The sequence below is a fragment of the Elephas maximus genome, chromosome 13, assembly GCF_024166365.1.
Source record: "Elephas maximus indicus isolate mEleMax1 chromosome 13, mEleMax1 primary haplotype, whole genome shotgun sequence".
NCBI classification, from domain to species: domain Eukaryota; kingdom Metazoa; phylum Chordata; class Mammalia; order Proboscidea; family Elephantidae; genus Elephas; species Elephas maximus.
In genome coordinates this window covers 11,478,300-11,492,088 of record NC_064831.1, presented here as the reverse complement: position 1 = coordinate 11,492,088, position 13,789 = coordinate 11,478,300, and positions in this window count along the sequence as shown.

The following is a 13,789-nucleotide window of genomic DNA, read 5'->3' as shown; positions in this document are numbered from 1 at the left end:
ATCCGCTCGATCGCACCTAGCAACAAGAACAACAAGCCATTGCTCCCAATGTGCCTAAAACGCCTCTCTGGGGAAGGCCGGCCTTCAGAGCCAGCTCATGGCCACATCGGAATTGAGACTCATTTTTTGTTACCACACCTTATTTTGGGTCCCAAAATTTAGTTTCCATTTTATTCACCAGACTTGACTACAGACATCTTTCAGATATTGTCAAAATTAATTCTATTCTCTAATAATGATTTTCCATCAAGAGTATATTCCCAAGCGTTTCCAAGAGACTGGAAAAACTTTCTGAAGAGTCATGTCCAGTGCCATGTTGTGCAGTGACTACAGTATTAAAAAAAAAAAAAAAAACACAGTATATTTACCCACATAGTGCCCATGTTTTCCGATTTCCTGAAATACGGCTGAAATTCCAAGTCTACCTCCTGAAGCACTTCCATTAGCGTCTCATTTGGGAGAAGTCTGGTGGCGATGAATTCTCTCAGTTTTCCTTCCCTAAGAATGGCACTATTTTTTCTTTACTCCTGAAGGTAATGATTGGATATAGAAGTCTGGGGTAATGTTTCTGATCTTCAGTGTTGAAAAAATGTTTTTTCACAACCTTTCGGCCTCTGTGGTTTTCTGATAATGAAGAAAGAGTCATTGAAATTATTTTTGCCATGTGAAATCTATTGTTTTCTCTCTAGCTTCTTCCTGGGTATTTTCTTGATCTTTGTTATTCTGCAGTTGATTATGATATACTGTATTTTTGTGCAAATAATGCACACATTATAGATATTTTTTGCCAACTGAGCCTTCCTCTTTCCGGCTACTCTTATGAGAAATGGTGCCTAATTTTATTTATTTATTTTTTATATGTTGGTGTAAAAAACTAGTACAGCATGCTTGCAAATATGCCGGTTTGGGGGGAGGGGAGCGTGTGATTTGCAAAAAACACATAACACAATATTTGCATTAAAATATGATATTTTCACACAGAGTTCTTTAGGATTAACCTGTTGGGGTTTGCTGACCTTCTGAATCTGTAAGTTCACGTCTTTCATCAAACTTGGAAAGTGTTCACCCAGTATTTAATCAAATATGTTTTCCTACAGCACACATTTTCTCCACTTCTTCTGGAGTTCTAATAAATAAACAGACTTTTTCTCTAATTCTTGAGGCTCTGTTCATTTTTTTCCATATTTTTTCTCTCTTTTCAGAGTAAATATTTTAAACTCATCTATTTTTTTCTCCGTCATCACCATTCTGCTGTTGAAACTATCAAATGAATTTTATTTCTACCATGTATTTTTACCATGTAAAATTTTCCTTTGCAAATAGCACCTATTATCTTTCCATTTATTTAAAAAGTGTCCCTGTTATTTCTCGGAGAATGATTAGAATAGCATTTTAAAATCTGTGTCTTATGATTTTAAGACTACAAGTCTGGCTTAATTTTATGAGAATTTTTTTCTTTTTTGTTTTTAGCAGTCTATTGACCCAGTTATGTTCAGGCTCCAAGTTCTGTCCCATCTTCTGTATTCTATGGTTCAAATGTTAGTTCAATTTTTGAAGGCTTTGCAGCTGTATTCAGATCTAATCTATGTGAGCGCCACTCAGTCTGGAACCTTGAAGGCGTTCTAACCCATAGGGCGCCTCTTAAAGGATTTGATAATGCTTCTTAGGGTCAGGACAATGCAGATGCATCTGGGGGGTGAACCAGGAGTACATAGCAAGTTTGCAGAATCTCTTTCTTGCACAGTCTCCTCTCTCTATTTCTCTGCTGCTGTCTGAGTTCTGAAGGAGTGCTTTCCTGGCCCACTGGCAGGAATGCTGGGGCTTTAATCTCTTCATTCTGTCGTTCACATAAGTGACTGGTTCTGCCTATGGGGCCAAAGCACTGGACAACCAGCCAAAAGGCTGGCAGTTTGAACTTGTCAAAAAGCACCTCAAAAGACAAGCCTGGCTATCTGCTTTTGAAAAGTCTCAGCCTTTGAGGTAGAATTGACTAGGTGCCAGTTAACAGCAGAGAGAGAAAAAAAATATATTGGAGATTCTTCTACACTCGTTGGCCCTTCCATACTCTGGTCAGAGAGAAGGATTCTCTTCTGCCAGAGTTTCAGGTGTCTGCCCACCTGTCCACCTGCCCACCTGCCCGTCTCTCTCCTTTATGGACCCTCTATCCCATTTAAATGAGAGAGGGCTTCTCTCAGAGCTGTTTCTGTCCACAACAGAGGTGCAGCTCTGGGATTTGGGCTCATTTAATTTCAACCTCTGGAACGTTCATACTCTGTGTTCTGGTTTCCAACCCCCCCAATCCACCTTCAACAGCTTCCCTTGCAGAATCCTCAGATAGAGTCCCATGCATTTGTGCAGATACTTAGCTGTCAGATACCAGCATAGCCACCGGGGGCAGTGCTGTTGTGGTTGAGGGGGGAGGGACTGTACACTGAAGGAGCTGCAAGACCTGGCTGCCTTGTGTGAGCAGGACGGGGGTGTGCTGAGGGACGAGTGCTGAAGGTGCTGCTGAGTCAAGGGGAGTTTAATATAAAGTTGGGTCAAGGAGAGTTTGTTGGCAAGGATTTACTGCCGTAGCAAGGGTTCTGGAAATGGGTTTAATATGCTGTGGGATTGCTTTTGGAAGCTTAGAAAAGGCAATGGCCCAAATTCTCTGAAATTGAAATGCCAGACCTACTGTGTCGGGTGTTGGAAGAAGAAATAAAAGCCTCCAATATGTGGGCATGTCTGAGTTAGTCTTCTATAAGACCATTTCTTGGAGGTCCTGAAGGACACCCATTTCATCAAAAGAATAAGGAATGCGGAGATGAGGGGAGCACCAGCAACATGGAGCTTACCAATACGTATCCTTTGCAGGGGGTCCCTGGACGCCACAAACAGTTAAGTGTTCTATACTAGCTGAAAGTTTGGTGGTTTGAACCTACCCAAAGGCACCTCAGAAGACAGTCCTGATGATCTGCTTTTAAAGGATCACAGCCTTGAAAACCCTATTGAACACTTCTACTATGCCCACATGGGGTGGTCATGAGTCAGAAAGGACTTGATGACAGCTAACAAGAACAATTCTCTATAGGCTCAGGTTTTAGTGGAGGCTGGGCTGCCTAGTAGCAACATAAATCATGGTATCCCAGCTGAACAGAGGCCAGGTGGAAGTACTTAACTGTCAGAAACAAGTTGTGTGTAGATTACCATAAAGGTCAGTAGCTCAGAGTATTAGTTATCTATTGGTGCATAATAAGTTATCCCCAAACTTATCAGGTGTGAGATAAATGGAAAAATATTAAACCCATTTCGATAAATTTGGAACTAGACAAAAATTTTGGTAGCACTCAACATAGTTTTTAGGTGAAGGAATAAACTAGAAAATTTAAATAACTAGTACAAGTATTAAAAGAGATATTTAAAATAACGATGATATAATTACATACCTGCATAAAAGACAAATGCATCAAAATCAATGGTTTCTCTCCAGTATAGAATAAGGGTCTAAAATTGGCAAGGGTGGGAAGGGCAGACCGTTCTCTTTCCCCTACTACTTGACTGTATCACACTGTGTCCAAAAGTGTAAAATATTTAGCAAAACATTGTTTTAACCAGAGCAGCAAAGGACCTCTATGAGGGAAAACAATGTATTAAAGTACATAAAATGAAACCTGAATATATGCAAAAATATGCCATATTTTCAAATGGAAGGTCTTGTCAATTAAATGGAGGTCCCTAAAACTAATATATAAGTGGAATGCATTTCTAGCCGGAATATTAAGATAGTTGTTTTTGAACTGTATACAGTAATCATATGCTACAAATAGTACAGTAGATAACAAAGAATAGATAACAAAGAATATTCCTGTTGTTGCGAGACTTGGAGGCGATTTTTGACTCAAAGCGATCCCATCTGACTGCCCCATAGGGTTTTCTAGGTTGTAATCATTATGGGAGCAGAACACCAGGTCTTTCTCCCTTGGAGCCACCTGGTGGGTTCCACCTGCCAAACTTTCTTTGGATTAGCAGTTGGGCACTTAATCGCTGCAAAACGAGGGCGGTTTTACCAAAGTAAAACATGAAAAAGCAGGATAGTAACAGGTGTCTACCTCTTCGGGTAACAGAACAAATTGATATTATATAGCATAGAAACTGACAAGTCGACCAATGAAACAGAAAATCTGTTAAGAAGTCACAATAACTTACAAAGGTCATATTTCAAGAAAATTATATTTATTTAATAAATGGTGCTGACTCAAGTGATCGTTCTGGGGGACAAAGCTTGCAAAAATGTGATACACAAATGATAGATTTGGAAAATCATGTGAAATGGAGATGACAAGGCTTAATAACAATTTCCATTTTACACAGAAGGATAAAAGTTTATCACTTGAACAATGAGCAGTAAATTCAAACAGTTCATTCAGAGTAAATCCACATGCCCAGTAAACATAGTACAAGTTAAGAAAATATCAAACTGCCAGTGAAACTGGCACAATTTGAAAATCAGCACCACCTATGGCTGGCTGGGCTGTGGGGAGAAGGATGCCCTGAGACGTGGCTGGAGAGGTGCGTTATGGCAGCCTCTAGGGGAAAGAAAAGGCCATGGCTCTGTACTTTTAACATTCTTTGAATTGGAAATCTCACTCTGTGGAGTCTATTCCACAGAAACAAATCCTATAGTATAGAAAGGATAGTTATTATTAATATGACCAAACTTTGTCCATTGATGGTGGAATGATAGATAACTTATGGTAAAGCTACATCCTCAATAAAACAGGGAGTCCTTAGAATGAAAAAGAGTTGTAGTAGTTGAGTGGGAGAAATCTCTATGAAGTATTATGGAGGTATTACTGAAACAATCAAGGTGCAGAGAAGTGTATATAAAATGAGCACATCTGGGTTAAACAATATCAATTGTTTAAATATGCTTCAATACCTGTTTATGTTTATGTGTGTGTATAAATGAGAAGATGAGGATACATGTAAGTCTGTGTGTGCTTGTTTAAGCAAGGATAGGAGAGACTACTTACCACATTGTTAACCTGAATTACCTTGGATTCACTTGTGGGAAGGAACAGGGGGAGGAGAGCTAGAACATGCAGGAAGAGTGGACTTAAAAAGCATTGATAATAATGTTTCCATTTTAGTGGTGTTATATATGGATGAATAAATCTGTCTTGTACAGAGAAGGCCAGAATATTCCTTAGAAGTAAGGATGGCTTTGGACATGTTATCAAGAAGGACCAGTCCCTGGAAAAGGACATCATGCTTGGTAAAGCAGAGGTCCAGGGAAAAAGAGGAAGACCCTCAATGAGATTGATACAGTGGCTGCAACAGTGTGCTCAAATATAGCAACTATTATTAGGATTGCAATGACGGGGCCGAGTTTTGTTCTGTGGTGCCTAGGGTCACTGTGAGTCAGAACTGACTTGATAGCTTCTAACAACAACATGTATAAGTCCAGATAAAGTGTACTGAGTTGATATCATCTATTTAAATTTTTCATGTAAGTTAAAGACCCAAAAATATAGTGTCAGTGCCATATCTAATGACTTACAGAGAATGAAGGTAGAATGTCAAGTGAAAGAAGGGGCGAGAGCAATGTGGGTAGAGTGAGACCAAGTTTCCATAAAAGCAAACACCCCAGCAGATGTACTTGTGTACCTGTGACTGTGTATATGTGTCCCTGCAGAGAAATGTAGGGAAGGACACACATGTGTCTATTAACATTGGATACCTTGTGGGAGTAGGAGCAAATTACATATGAGGGTGGGACCCTGATGTAACTTTTTTGTCATACAAATCTGTAATCTTGCAAATGTAATAAAAAACAATTTCAGAACTTTGGAAATTGATAAACATCATAGATACATGTATATTTTAATGTGTTTCCTTAGATATTTTAAATAGGTGAAAATTTTCTATAATGACAGACAAAAGATTTTAATCACTGGAAGGAGAGCACACAACAGACAGTAATAATCAGATCCAGTGGATTTCTTGTTCTTGGAACCAGTGAGCTCTTCTGGTCTCTATAACTGGAAATGACCAAAAATAATTTTGGGAAGTCAGTAGAGTTACCCCTCAAACACGTTTGCAAGCACACGTCTACAGCTAAATGTAGAAGGCTGGACACTATGTGCGATTCACTAGGTAACTCATGATGCTCCAGAAAATTCTCTTTCCTGGATGTGCTGGTACCACCTCCTCCCTGCCTTGACCCAGTGTATAACCCGCCTTTGTGCATTCGAGGCCCTTTTCAGTTCTGAGCCGAGAGCATAGAGGACATCAACTGGGAAGGTAGCTTTTAAGAATTAAGATGTTGATGAAAAGACTTCAGAAAGCAGCACCTCCCCAGCCAGCCTCTCCCCACCCTGGGAATGCCAGCCCCTCCCACTCTGATACCTCTGAGAATCTCTGATTTTTTGTTTTGGATCCTTAGGAGACTGCAGAATTTACCTGGCCTGAACACCTTGGCTCTTCTCTGCCTGTGACCCTCTCCCTCACAGGAGCCGTCTCTGTCACTCTGAGGCATACACACAGGACAGCCTGTGGATGGAGGTGCCCATCCTAGAGGCCCTGCCCTCCTTTCCTCTGCCCTCTGCGGTCTCATCGCCCAGAGAGATGGATGCATCCCTGTTATGTCCAGGGTTTCCCCACACCTGGCATTTGATGTTGTGACTGAGACTTGGTCTTTTTTGTCCACTGTTGAGTCTGGGCCTGAATTTGCCTCTTCCCATCCATACCTCTGGTCACCTGTGTTCTCGCTGTTCTCCCCAGGTTAAGAAGCCTCTCCTCTCTTTTGCTTCTTTCATCTCAGACGGCCTTTTTCTTCCAGTTCTTTGACCTCGGGACAGGTCAGATTTGACCACAGAGGGGAAAAAAAATTAACAAGATTTATTGACGTGTCAAGAACTGGAATGTACAGCTTTCATTTAAAGGAGAAGAAAAAGTTCCAAAGCTCTGCCCCTTACCCTAGGACATGCTCTACAGGAAATATCCTGCAAGCCCTGGATCAACTCTTATCCAGAAATGGTTAACACCCAGGGGGATTTTTCTACACCACCTCCCACTTACATTCCCCTAATGAGGCAACAACAATGCATCCTAATCAGAACCCCAAATTCACCCTAGGAGACCAGAAGACACGGCTGGGGTGAATTCATTTTCCTTCACCGGGCCCTCCTCTCCTCCTGCCAAGCCCTACGTCTTTCTCTGCCTGTATGCTGCTGGGAAGGGACCCAGAGTCCTTGGTTTAGGGCTTTATGCCCACTGCTCACCTGCAGGCAGGTTTCCTGACACCCTGCCATCTCTCTGATTCCTTCTCCAAAGAACTCAGTGATACCCCCTTCACCATCACACCTCAACAGGGTCCCCCTTAGCCTCCCAAGTCCCACTGAAATCCCATTCCCCTTTCCCTACTTACGCTGTGCTCATCCTTAGGGTCCCAAGACCTCACCATCAAGATGAGGCCTGTCCTGTCCTCGCCTGGGCCAGGGAAGCCTCTGAGGGGACCTGGTGTCTGTGTTCAGCTGTCTGGGGCTTCTTCCATCCAGATCCCCCTTAGGGCTGGAGCTCTTTGTGCCCTTGGGGTTGAAGGCTGGTGGGCACAGGGGAAGGAGGCTAGGATCTTCCAGGGAAGCTGGGTTAAACGAACCTGAATGGAGGTCTCTCCTGAAGGGCCCACGTTTCCAGCCCAAAGGCCCTGCTCCTCCTAGTCCCAGGGTGCTAGCAGGTCTTTAGGTGCTTCCCCCTCTGGCCTTGGTGCTGTGCCTTCTGCAGCCTGACCTGCCTCTGCAGCCTGTCCAGCTGGTGCCTCAGCCTCTTCAGTTCTTCTCTCTGCTTCTCCAGCTGCTCCTCCAGGTGCCTGCAGACCGCTCTCTTCTCCCTCACCTCCCTCTTCTTGGAGGCCATCAGGTAACGCCTGGCCAGCTGGTGGCAGCGTTGGGGCCTGCACTGGACTGAGTGTGGCAACCGCCTCTCCAGCAGCTCTTCAAAGAAGACCCGGTAGCTGAAGCCCTGAATCACACCACGCGCCGCGTGCGCAACCAGGGCCTCCCGGGACTCGAACACGCGGCAGCAGGCCACGCAGCGGAAGCCGTGCTCACGGGTCACCAGCCACTCCGGGGTGGCTGCGCGGGGGCTCTCCCCATGCTCCTCCCCTTGGTCGGTGGGGTCCGGAGTACAGGTCTGGGTCCCCTCCTGCCAGGGCTCCGGGGTACTGACCAGGGACTCAGTGTTGGCCAGTGTGGGGGCAGAGCTGATGGTGCTCTCCTCAGAGAGCTCGGCCTCAAAGACCTGGGGCATCTTGCCCACGGGGGCAAAGGAGGTTTTGGTCTGCCAGGCGACCGCCACCCCTTGACTGTGCGCACCTTGGTGAAATATGTGCACCTGTCCCATCGCTTTCCTGGGGCAGCCCCGTAGCTGGAGGAGTGAGAGGTTTGCTTGGTGGAAGATGAAGGAAAAGAGCTCTCTGATGGTTTTTGGAATCTTCCTGGGCCTGGAACTTGGCCTTTTTGCTTGGGATATTGTTGACTTCTGGGCATTTTCCTCTTGGATAGAGACCTCTGAGAATAGAGAGTAGATTTAGTAGAGCTTTCAGGGTCCTCATCCTCACCTGTGAGCCCAAAGCTTTGGTCATAGGGACCCCTGGAGGCCTCTCCATCACCATATCCTCCACCTCTGCAGACCCCATGGTTTCTTTCTTCTTCCCCAGAGACCCACCACCCTTTGGGGGCACTGCTGTGGAAGACAAAGTCTCCATTGTAAAGTGGCACTGTTTATGGTAGTTCATTTTTTAAGAAGTTATTTTTCTTTAATTCCACATTTATTGAATTCCAATGAATTTGTTCCTTTGGAACTTAGAAATGACCTCATTCCCCTGAAACGTCATAATAAATGTGTGACGTCATTGAAAGAAGTTTTCTATGAGGGTGATTTTCTTAGTAAATTTCGGGTGTAAGCACTCAAAGGAGAGCAATGCTGACCTCTTTTCAATCTCTTTTCCTGAAAGGCTGTTTTACGGAGAAGTTATACTTAAAGAGAAGAATGCGTATATTTAGTTGAGACTCTTAACTAAATATACGCATTCTCCTTCTATCATTCATTAGATTTGGGTTGTTTTAGAATAACTCACTGTTGAATGAGAATATGTTAAAGCCAGGACATATGACGAAATATAAACACAAGAATTTGTTACAATGAATAAATTTTTAACACTAAAACAATTTCATCTGGGAATAAAAATTCTTTTATATATATTGTTGATCCTGTACTATATACAGAGAATTTCTATTTTAATAACTTTCGTTTCTTTCTTCCTACCTTCCTTCCTTCCTCCCTCTCTCTTTCTCTTCCTCCCTCCCTCCCTTCCTTTACTTCTTTCCTTTCTCTCTCTCTTTCTGTTCTATGTCATTAAAAAGTGTACCGCCCTTTAGATTCACCAGTTCCAAATAGTTCAGAGATAATATAGGGTAGCTGTGAGTTGGAATCAACTCTATGGTAATGGGCTTGGTTTACAGGGTATGTATTTTAAAAGGTTTTATATATATACATAATTTAGCTGGACATTTAGGGAAAACTACTTAAAATTTCCTCATATCAATTTTATCATCTATAAAATGTCAGTGGTGATATCAACCTTAAGAGGTTGTGTGAAGTATAAACTACAATTTAATCCTGACACGAATCCTGAAATATTTTAGGTGTCACCCAGTGAAGGTGGTGAATAAAAGTTTTACCTCCCATGTATGGTCATGGTCCAGATTTAAGTCTTGTTTCTCCCACTTTTGTTTCTTCTCTGAAACTATCATCAGATTTTTTTCTCCTTGTCCTTTCTTTTTCTGTATAATGTAATAAATGCTAGTGCCCATATCACAAAATTATGGGGGAAAATTAAAAATAAAGACAGGTTAAAAGTTTTGTAAATAGACTACAAATAAATATTTATTTTTCTTTCAATGGATAAAATAAAAATAAAAGGGACAAAAAAAAAAACCTGTTTGGATTTATTTTTACAGAAGAAAAAACATCCTCTTCTATTTAGACCTCGGGAAAACGCTAAAAGCTGCTTCCGGGTCAGGCACACAGCCCTTGAAATGAGTTCACAGGACAGGATACTAGCACATAAACAGGGAAGACATGGATAAAAAACAATATGTTCCATTGGCAGTCATAAGACATGGCATCAAATAACTGATCTGATGTGGCATTCATTACTTCTGTATTGTGCTGTTTCCCCACTTCTTTAATTTAGGAAAATATTAGCTACCTCTTGGGCAAAACCATTTTAAAAACGTGATTGTAAATATGACGTACATATATTCACAAAAGGTGGAGGAATTCTATCGCTTCAAAAATATAGGAAAAAACATTTGGGGAACTAGTGACTAAAAACAATGAAACATATCAATCCTTAGATTAGGGAAGGCAAAGATATCCCAAGAGGGCAAAGTAAAAATAAATCTGAATCCAGATATAATGTAGTGAAACTTCAGTACATGAATACAATAAAAAATCTTAAAAAGAACCAGAGAGTAAAGAAAGACATATATATTTGTATATATATAATAAACAAAATAAGACTAATAGTTTATTTCTTAAAAAAAAAGATGGAGTTTTTTTTAGATGAAACAGATCAACAGTTTTAAGTTCAAAACTTTATTTTGAGGTGGGGCCAAGATGGCGGACTAGGTAGACACTACCCTGGATCCCTCTTGCAACAAAGACTCGGAAAAACAAGTGAATCGATCACATACATAACAATCTACGAACCCTGAACAACAAACACAGATTTAGAGACGGAAAACGAACAAATACCGGGAAGCAGCGACTGTTTTCAGAGCCTGGAGCCAGCGTCCCAGTCAGGTAACCTTGGCGCCGGCATCTGGGCCCAGGGGAACTGAACTCATAAATCTTGTGATGGTGTAAACAAGGGGTGCAGCCCTACCCCCCTGAACTGAACCCGGGAGGGGGCCCAGCTGGCCCACGCAGGCAGCGTGGCGACGCGACTAGTGGGAGAACTCCCCGGGAGGCAGTGACTGGTTCTGGACCCAGGAGTGCTGTGTCCCAGCCGGGAAACCTTGGCGCTGGGATTTTGACTGGGCGCTGTCACAGTGCAAGCACGGGGCGCAGCCCTAAACCCCTGAACTAACCCCAGGAGGGGGCCCAGCCGGTCCTCAGGGGCGGCGCGGCGACGCCACTGGTGGGACGAGAAATCCCTGGAAGGCAGCAACTGATTTTGGAGCCGGGAGTAAAGCTTCCCAACAGGGGAACCTTGACACTAGGATGTGGACTGGCAGCGGAGGATGTGACCGCGGCTTCAGCAGGCCACACCCCCGGGGGCAATCTCCACACAGCCAACACACATAGGCGACATGCCCCTCGGGAATCTCAGATATAGTAGTCATTCCTAGCAAGACAAGCAACTCTGGCTATACTCTGAGGTGCTACTCTCCTATCTCTCTGATCGCTCGCCACCCTCCCCAGGTGGCTTCATTAACATTGGAATTTCTTGAGCCAGAGGGAGAATGGCTCCGGCTCCGCCGCGGCTTTACTTCCCCCCCTTTTTTTTTCTTCCTTTTGTTCTTTTCCTAACCCACTCTTCCAGCCAGAGAGAAGGAACCACAAAAAACCCAGGGACCAAAAATCCATCCCTAATTGTACTAAAAACACAGAACCAGCTACAGCCAAGCATATATGATCCAAATCTCGGACTTTCATCCTTACAGGGAGCAAGGTGGCGGTTATAATCCAAAGGCAGTTCTGATAGGGATCTGACTGCATTTTTTTTTAGCACATTTTCTGGAAAAACAAGTTTCCCAGTGATGGCTCGGAGACAGCAGTCAATATCAAACCACATAAAGAAGCAGACCATGACAGCTTCTACAACCCCCCAAACAAAAGAATCAAAATCTTTCCCAAATGAAGATACAATCCTGGAATTATCAGATACAGAATATAAAAAACTAATTTACAGAATGCTTTAAGACATCAGAATCGAAATAAGGCAAACTGCAGAAAAAGCCAAGGAACACACTGATAAAACAGTTGAAGAACTCAAAAAGATTATTCAAGAACATAGTGGAAAAATTAACAAGTTGCAAGAATCCTTAGAGAGACAGCATGTAGAAATCCAAAAGATTAACAATAAAATTACAGAATTAGACAACGCAATAGGAAGTCAGAGGAGCAGACTCGAGCAATTAGAATGCAGACTGGGACATCTGGAGGACCAGGGAATTAACACCAACATAGCTGAAAAAAAAAACAGATAAAAGAATTAAAAAAAATGAAGAAACCCTAAGAATCATGTGGGACTCTATCAAGAAGGATAACTTGCGTGTGATTGAAGTCCCAGAACAGGGAGGGAGGACAGAAAACACAGAGAAAATAGTCGAAGATCTGCTGACACAAAACTTCCCTGACATCATGAAAGACGAAAGGATATCTATCCAAGGTGCTCATCGAACTCCATTTAAGATTGATCCAAAAAGAAAAACACCAAGACATATTATCATCAAACTCGCCAAAACCAAACATAAACAGAAAAATTTAAAAGCAGCCAGGGAGAAAAGAAAGATCACCTTCAAGGGAGAATCAATAAGAATAAGTTCAGACTACTCAGCAGAAACCATGCAGGCAAGAAGGGAATGGGACGACATATACAGAGCACTGAAGGAGAAAAACTGCCAGCCAAGGATCATATATCCAGCAAAACTCTCTCTGAAATATGAAGGCGAAATTAAGATATTTACAGATAAACACAAGTTTAGAGAATTTGCAAAAACCAAACCAAAGCTACAAGAAATACTAAAGGATATGGTTTGGTCAGAAAACCAATAATATCAGATACCAGCACAACACGAGGTCACAAAACAGAACATCCTGATATCAACTCAAATAGGGAAATCACAAAAACAAATTAAGATTAATTAAAAAAAAATGCTCATAACAGGGAATCACTGAAGGCAAAATGTAAAAGATCACAATAATCAAAAAGAGGGACTAAATACAGGTGGCATAGAACTGCCATATGGAGAGTGATACAAGGCGATATAGAACATTACAAGTTATGTTTTTACTTAGAAAAATAGGGGTAAATATTAAGGTAACCACAAAGAGGTATAACATCTCCATAACTCAAGATAAAAGCCAAGAAAAAAGTAACGACTCAACAAACATAAAGTCAAACACTACGAAAATGAGGATCTCACAATTTACTAAGAAAAACGTCTCAGCACAAAAAAGTATGTGGAAAAATGAAATTGTCAACAACACGCATAAAAAGGCATCAAAATGACAACACTAAACACTTATTTATCTATAATTACGCTGAATGTAAATGGACTAAATGCACCAATAAAGAGACAGAGAGTCTCGGACTGGATAAAGAAACATGATCCATCTATATGCTGCCTACAAGAGACACACCTTAGACTTAGAGACACAAACAAACTAAAACTCAAAGGATGGAAAAAAATATATCAAGCAAACAACAAGCAAAAAAGAAGAGGAGTAGCAATATTAATTTCTGACAAAATAGACTTCAGACTTAAATCCACCACAAAGGATAAAGAAGGACACTACATAATGATAAAAGGGACAATTGACCAGGAAGACATAACCATATTAAATATTTATGTACCCAATGACAGGGCTGCAAGATACATAAATCAAATTTTAACAGAACTGGAAAGTGAGATAGACACTTCCACAATTATAGTAGGAGACTTCAACACACCACCTTCGGAGAAGGACAGGACATCCAGTAAGAAGCTCAACAGAGACACGGAACACCTAATTA